The sequence below is a fragment of the Acipenser ruthenus genome, unplaced genomic scaffold, assembly GCF_902713425.1.
Source record: "Acipenser ruthenus unplaced genomic scaffold, fAciRut3.2 maternal haplotype, whole genome shotgun sequence".
NCBI lineage: Eukaryota > Metazoa > Chordata > Actinopteri > Acipenseriformes > Acipenseridae > Acipenser > Acipenser ruthenus.
In genome coordinates this window covers 7,656-15,260 of record NW_026707406.1, presented here as the reverse complement: position 1 = coordinate 15,260, position 7,605 = coordinate 7,656, and the positions used below count along the sequence as shown (strand labels likewise).

Genomic DNA, 7,605 nt, shown 5'->3' with positions numbered 1-7,605 from the left:
TATATTGTGAGCAGTGTTGAATTTAAATCAAGGGAAGTAATGTTAAAACTCTACAATGCATTAGTAAGACCTCGCCTAGAATATTTTTTTCAGTTCTGGTCACCTCGTTACAAAAAGGATATTGCTGCTTAGAAAGAGTGCAAAGAAGAGCAACCAGAATTATCCCGGGTTTAAAAGGCATGTTGTATGCAGACAGGCTAAAAGAATTGAATCTATTCAGTCTTGAACAAAGAAGACTACGCGGCTACCTGATTCAAACAATCAAAATCCTAAAAGGTATAGACAATGTCAACCCGGGGGACTTCTTTGACTTGAAAAAAGAAAAAAGGACCAGGGGTCATAAATGAAGATTAGATAAAGGAGCATTCAGAACAGAAAATAGGAGGCACTTTTTTAGACAGAGAATTGTGAGGGTCTGGAACCAACTCCCCAGTAATGTTGTTGAAGCTGACACCCTGGGATCCTTCAAGAAGCTGCTTGAGATTCGGGGATCAATAAGATACTAACAACAAAACGAGCAAGATGGGCTGAATGGCCTCCTCTCGTTTGTAAACTTTCTTATCTTCTTATGTTCTTATAACAATAAAACAATGGCAATGTAATACAATGAATTATAATAGAATTAAGCAAACAATTATAAAATCCATCAGTATTAGTACATCAGTACAACTTTCTATAGCTTTCCAAACCCTCCTACTACCTCTGTCCATACTTAAATCCCCCCCCCCCCTTAACTAAAGAAGTACTACAGCATTGAACATACCTCAATTACTGTCCTAACCAGCACTGAACATACCTCAATTACTGTCCTGACCAGCACTGAACATACCTCAATTACTGTCCTAACCAGCTCTGAACATACCTCAATTACTGTCCTGACCAGCACTGAACATACCTCAATTACTGTCCTAACCAGCTCTGAACATACCTCAATTACTGTCCTGACCAGCACTGAACATACCTCAATTACTGTCCTAACCAGCTCTGAACATACCTCAATTACTGTCCTGACCAGCACTGAACATACCTCAATTACTGTCCTAACCAGCACTGAACATACCTCAATTACTGTCCTGACCAGCACTGAACATACCTCAATTACTGTCCTAACCAGCACTGAACATACCTCAATTACTGTCCTGACCAGCACTGAACATACCTCAATTACTGTCCTAACCAGCACTGAACATACCTCCATTACTGTCCTGACCAGCACTGAATGGAGGGCAGATAACGGTCCCTTTGCCACATAGTGTGGAGAGCTGTCTCCTTTGGAATCCATTGAGAAAATAGAAAAACTCAACAGTCCAGGGATGAGATTTCTCTCACAACAATGCGTTTTCTATCAATAAAATACGTTTAAAATAATAATTCTTAGTATAAATAATAGTAATAATAATATGAGATGTTACAAAATAAATATAAAAGTGACCTTCAAGTGAAACGAAACTGTTGCGGATGATTAACATTACAATGTTGTAGCTAGGATGCATAGAATGTTGTCTCATATGATGTCACAATGATGTCATAAAGATATCACCACGAGGCTTACTGTAGGTTTAGGTTTTTGATGGCATGACAACCATTTGTTTTTGTTTAAAGTTGGTCGAAGGCAAATTCCTATTGATGTAATTGTGTTCCATGGATTGTGACATCACCTCTGTTTGCATCCTTATATCTTTAATAATATTGCATCTTTATTGAATATAGCACCTGTAGGGATTAAAGACGAGGTCAGAAGTGGAGATTTCAATCAAGCTGTGTTTATTCTGAGATCTCAGGAGAAGTACAATTCAAGCAAATTGACAGAGTAGGTCTGCCCATAGACATCAAGCACTTCAATATATATATATATATATATAGTACAAGGGAAAAAACAATTCTAATTGTTAGGCTAATTTCACTGTCTGCAGCCTTGAACTTTGTACAGAAATGAGTTATTTTGGCTTTAACATTCCCCACACTCAAACAAACACACACACATGCTGACTGACTCGAGTGGTGTTGTAGTTAATCTCAGGGATTGCTGTCATGCTGACTCGAGTGGTGTTGTAGTTAATCTCAGGGATTGCTGTCATGCTGATTCGAGTGGTTTTGTAGTTAATCTCAGGGATTGCTGTCATGCTGACCACTCCATCACTGCTGTCCTCCTCATCACTGCTGCCCTCCTCACTGCTCCCCACACCAGCAGCCCCAGCATAGCTTTTGGCCCTGTGTGGACACTTATAGAACAAATGGTTAGCACTCCCACACAAATTGCACTGTCTCTTTTCTTTGCATTATTTCGTGTTATGTCCCTTTTGGTTACAGTTCCTGCAAAAACAGTCCTTACAATCTTCAGCCTTGTGCCCCATCTCATTGCATTTCCTGCAAACTTCAGGCTGTCCAAAATAAAACAAATAGCCTCTATTCGATCCTATCGAGAAGGAGGAAGGCGGATGCCTCACCCCCTCATACCCCTTTTCACTAGGGCGGAACCTCGCCCAAACCAGTTATATTGGTATCCCTACGAATTGCCTGCAGGAGGGGTTCAATGCACACAACATATAGCAGTGGGGATAGTGGGCAACCCTGTCTGACCCCTGACTGGATAGATATTTTACCAGTCAGGTGTCTGTTCACCAAGACTCGGGTACGAATGTTGGTATAAATAGTTTTAACCCACTCCCTAAGTCCAGGAGCGAATTTCATCTTGTCCATCACTTTGTACATATATTCATGGCTTACCCTAACAAATGCCTTCTCCTGGTCAAGGTTGAACAAGCAGAGGGGATGGTTCCGTTCTCTAGAATAAGCCAGAATGTCCCTTGTTAACATTAAAATATCGGTGATGGACTTCCCACAAGCCTGGTCGGGGCCAATGACCAAAGGGAGGTGTACTTGTAGCCGGAGCATCAGAGCTTTGGCTAGTATCTTGTAGTCCACGCGAAGGAGGCTGATTGGGCGCCAATTCCGTAGATCTTTAACTTCCCCTTTCTTATGAAGTAATTACACTCTCCCTCATAGAAGGGCCCAACCGCTTCTCCCTGTAGACCGCTCTGTAGACCTCCGCTAAATGGGCTTTTAGCGTGTCCCAAAAAAGATGGTAATACTCACCTGGGATGCCATCTGGACCTGGCATCTTACCGGTGTTCATGGCCTTAGCCGCCTGGGTGAGCTCCTCCAGCGTGAGTTCTGGGTCCTTCTCCTCCTCTTCCTCGTCCCGCACTGAGTCAGGCTCCAACTGGCTCAGGAACCACTCTATCAGGGTGTCATCTGTAGCTTTGATGTTATATAGGTCCCTATGATAGAGAGAGAAAGGATCGATGCTGTAAATCTCCCTCCCGATTAGAAAGGGCGCTGTGTAAGGGGGAAGGTACGCTGCCTCCTAGATCCACCACCTCGGTGGTAGGTGGAAACCGGAAGGTGACCATATTAGGAGGGGCGCGTAGCTGCAAGTACTCAGGATGATTCTATTGCAGTCAGCTGCGGGGCAGCCCTCTATTGGAGAAACCATGGTGATGCGTTGACTACAGGGACGAGTTTGCTGGGTACAAAGGGGAAGCAGCTACGTCAAAACCTCCCCTTGCGCTGAGAAAGTGAGAACGACCAGCCGGAGCTAGTGTTTTGTTTACCTTTGTGTTACGTGTCTGTTTGTGTTTTAGTAGAGGAGCAATAGGACGGGAGGCTGTAGCCGGAGAGCCAGCATTCACCCCAGAGCACGCCCCTCACCACACAGCACAACACCGCACAGCGCATGCACCACGATCCCCGGAGGAAAAGAGCACAGTTTCGTGCACGGAGGATTGTGGCTAACGGCGTGTCTTTTTGTTTACTTTTTGGACTTTTAACCTTTTTGTTATTTTGCCCCAATACCATCGATTGGTAGTGGGGCTTATTATTATTTCGTTTTTGTATTACTTTTTGAAGTTTCTTTTGGATTGTAATAAATATTGTTATTATTGGGAAACGGCAGCCTCGACATTATACTCTTTTTGCACTGCACCAGCCATCCTTACCACAGTCCTTATAGAAGTTCTCTACCACTTTCTTAACTCCCTCACTATCCTCTACTATCCTCCCCCTGCTGTCGAGCATGGAGGACATCAAGTGCCGCTTCTCCCTCGTTTTCTGGAAGAAGAAGCGGGTACACTTTTCGTCTTCCTCCATTTTTTGCACTTTTGCATTATACATGACCTTTTGTTGTTCCTCCCTACAAAGCACTGAAAGATCTAGCTTGGTCTGGGCTATCTCGTCGCTTACAGGGAACCCCCAAAGCTGTAGCAGGCTCAGACTCTGGAGGGCAGCATTCAGGTGTTTATATTTGGCCCTCCTTTCTTTTGCTTTCCTCTTGCCTGCTGCTATGAAATAACCCTTAGTTCTCATTTTGACCATCTCCCACCACTCTATAGGGGAGTTGAATAGGTCACGCAAAGTGGTCCACTCAACAAGCCTGCTCTTATAGGCTGCAGCTATGGAGGGGTCGTCGAGTAAGGAGGTGTTTAATTTCCTGACCCCTGACCCCATCTGGGAGGTCTGAGGGACCTGCAATGTTACCTGCAGGAGCCTATGATCAGAGAAGAAGACGGCCTGGGTGTCTACTGCCGTCTTCGCAAGGGAGCTGGTATGCAGGACGAGATCTATATGGGAGAAGGAGGTCCCAGATGAGCTCACCCAGGTAAAGGGAGGCACCAGGTCCTTACCTGCATCACACAGGGAGAAATCAGATATTACGGAGGACAAAACTCTACTACAGCGGTCATTGCGTGGCCTGCTCCGGTCTACGTCCCTTAGAGCACAATTGAAGTCACCCGACACGATGACGGGTAGGTTCCCCAGCAGGAGTGGACTCAGCTGTGGAAAAAATTGAACTCTTTCGTTTTGGTTAGTGGGTGCGTAGACATTGACCAGTCTGAGGGGACTGTTGTTGTATGTCACATCCGCTCTCAGAATTCTACCAGGTTCTACCTCCCTGCTGCTGCGGGAGGTAATAAATGGGTTTTTAAACAGGATACCTACTCCGTCGGCTCTGGCTATGTTGGAGCCCGACCAGAAGGAGTCCCCCAGGGTCCCACTCTCCTTCAGGTCCCTATAATCGGGGCTCGACGAAATACCACACTGCAGAAAGATGATATCTGCTTTCAAGTTAGCTAGATAGTTTAGTACATCAAATCTTTTTTGTGTCTCCCTGATGCTCCTGACATTAACAGACACACATATCAGGGTCATCAGGGTAACAAGAAAAGGAGTCGCTGCGTCCACCCCATAGCAACTATGATTGGGAGGTCGGGACACTCTTCCTACTCTTAGCTCTACGCTTGCTTCGAGGGGGCTTGGGCTCATTTGCAACTCCCATCACCCCTGAGAAGGTACTCACTGCTGCCTCGTCCAAGAAGGCACCGTCTTTATATGCACAGTACGTGGAGTTGTTTGGGCTATTCAACTCCCCACAAGGTAAGTCTGGTGGAACTTGCTCAGGGCCCCTCGGAACGTGTGGATCAGCTTTGTCCTCGGGGGGGTTATGACAGACAGCCTTCTTTGGCTGTTACCGTCTGTTGAATTGGAGCTGTTAGCCGACTTCTGGCTTACCGCGTCCAGGGGTATTCCCATGTCCTCCAGTGCTGTATCTAGGAGGACCTCTAGGGGGCCCCTGGTTTTGCCCATACAAGGGAAGGGGTCAAGGATGCTTTGAAGGGAGGCCCTTCGCTTGAAGAGGGTCATTGCTACCAAGGTACTACTGATCAGGGAAGGTGCTGACACTGACCTCTCCCTCGGTGCATTAGTGGACACCTCTTCTGCGAGGTGTGCTAGGGTTTGTGTTAATGACTGGGAAGGCTGGCTGGGGATGCCCTGGCTGGCTGCTACCTGCCCACTAGGCGGCAGTGTAGCCATCCCACTCGCCTCCGTCTCTGCCTGCGAGGGCAAGACTGGGGACTTTGTGTGGACATTAGCTGGTTTTGGATCTATGGGGGCCACCTGCAACTTGCTGTCTTTGGTCTTTATCTTCTTTCTTTTCCCCCCCTCGTCTCTACCCTTTCTTTTCCCCACCCTCGACTGGTTCTTCACTCCCTTCCCCTCCTTCTCACTCTCACTTTCACTGTCGCTTTCGCTTTCCTCCCCCACGGACTCAGTCCTTATGGCGTCATAACGAGAGCCGAGGGGGAGTGCTGGCGCTGAGAGGGCCCTACTCAGGGGGGGGGCCGCTGCTGGGTCCGGGCTCCCTCCCTGCCTCGTGTTCTGTATCAGAGGAGCTACTGGAGGAGCTAGTGGAGTAGCTGTTGTACTCTCTCTCTGGGCTGGGGGAAGGGGTCCTCGTAAAACAGGACATGTCTCGGGGGCGGGGGGGTGAGGGGGGTGCTGGTGATGATGGTGGTGCTGGAGTCTGGGTTTTGGATGCTGTTGGTGGTGATGTGGACTGATCTTTGTTACTTGCTCCCTCTTCCTGCTCAGGCCTAGGCTTGTTGGTATCTGCCTTGCTGGCTCTGGCCATGTTGGCATAGGAAGAGGGGCAGTCCTTAAACAGGTGCCCCTTCTTTCCACACAAATTGCACTGCCTCTCTTCTCTGCAGTGGCTGGTCTCGTGGGGGGCGCCGCAGTTCCTGCACTTGACTACAGTACATGCGGCCACCAGGTGTCCTAATTCCCCACATTTCCTGCAGAGTTTTGGCATCCCATTATAGAATACCAGCCCTCTGTTGGGCCCTAACACTATGGAGTTTGGAATGTGGCGGACGCCTCCAATGCCCGATGGATCAATATTGAGGCGTACCAGCCACTTTCTGGCTCCTGTCCAAACCCCATCTTCGTCAGTAATTTTCCTCCCTTCTGATGACACCCTCCCATAGCGGTTAAGCCATGTTGTAATGTCATAGTCGCTAACAGCCTCATTGAAAAATTGGACAGTAACAACTTTCATTTCTCTGTCTGTCAGTGCATCCACACAAAATTCTTTGTATAGAGCGAGATATTTATTCTCCCCCCAAAAGAACCACATTTCTTGTAATTTTTGGGGGTTCCTAAAACTGACCTCAAACACTTCCTTAAGCCCTGGCAATTTCACCAAACAATTCAAGTCAGAAGGGGGAAAACCCATACCCCTCTGAAGAATGGTCCGGCTGAACTCCAGTCTCGTCAGTCCTGGTTCCGTTTTCTCTTGCTGGTTTCTTGTGAAGCGCACCGCATTGTGCCTCCTGGTCTCCTGGGTTGGCCGGAACGCCATCCTTCAGCTGGCTACTCCGATTGGGGTGGGAGAAGCCTCTGGACGTCTGGGTTGTCTCTCTCTGCGGAAAAGAGACAACGTAAGCAGCAAATCTGGGCAGTTGAAGGAACTATTACTTTAGTCCCTGAGGAGATGGTCGCCTCGCAAGAGGGACCCCCTCCCCAGGTGAACGGTGTCCTTCCCTGGCGGAGTAGGGGGCGCTGCTTGGCACCGAGACCACGCAGGAAGAATCGTGGCTGTGACGCCTCCTGTGCCGCTGTGCTCGTTCTGCTTTAAAACCCATGTCGAGCCCCACCCCAAGGGGCATGGCTAGCCAAAAATTGCATTGAACTCATAAATCCTCCTCTCCACGGAAATCTTTAGTAAAAGGCGAAAGATTTATTCGAACTGAAGAGAAGCCAGAGTGT

The 7,605-nt window shown here is 47.7% G+C and overlaps 1 non-coding gene across 1 annotated transcript; it reads right to left on the bottom strand.

Annotated features, from left to right (window-relative positions):
* Positions 1-7,489: 7,489 nt before the first annotated feature.
* On the bottom strand, positions 7,490-7,605 carry LOC131727253 (U5 spliceosomal RNA). The gene has a single exon (XR_009322057.1). It is a non-coding gene; the product is annotated as a U5 spliceosomal RNA (small nuclear RNA).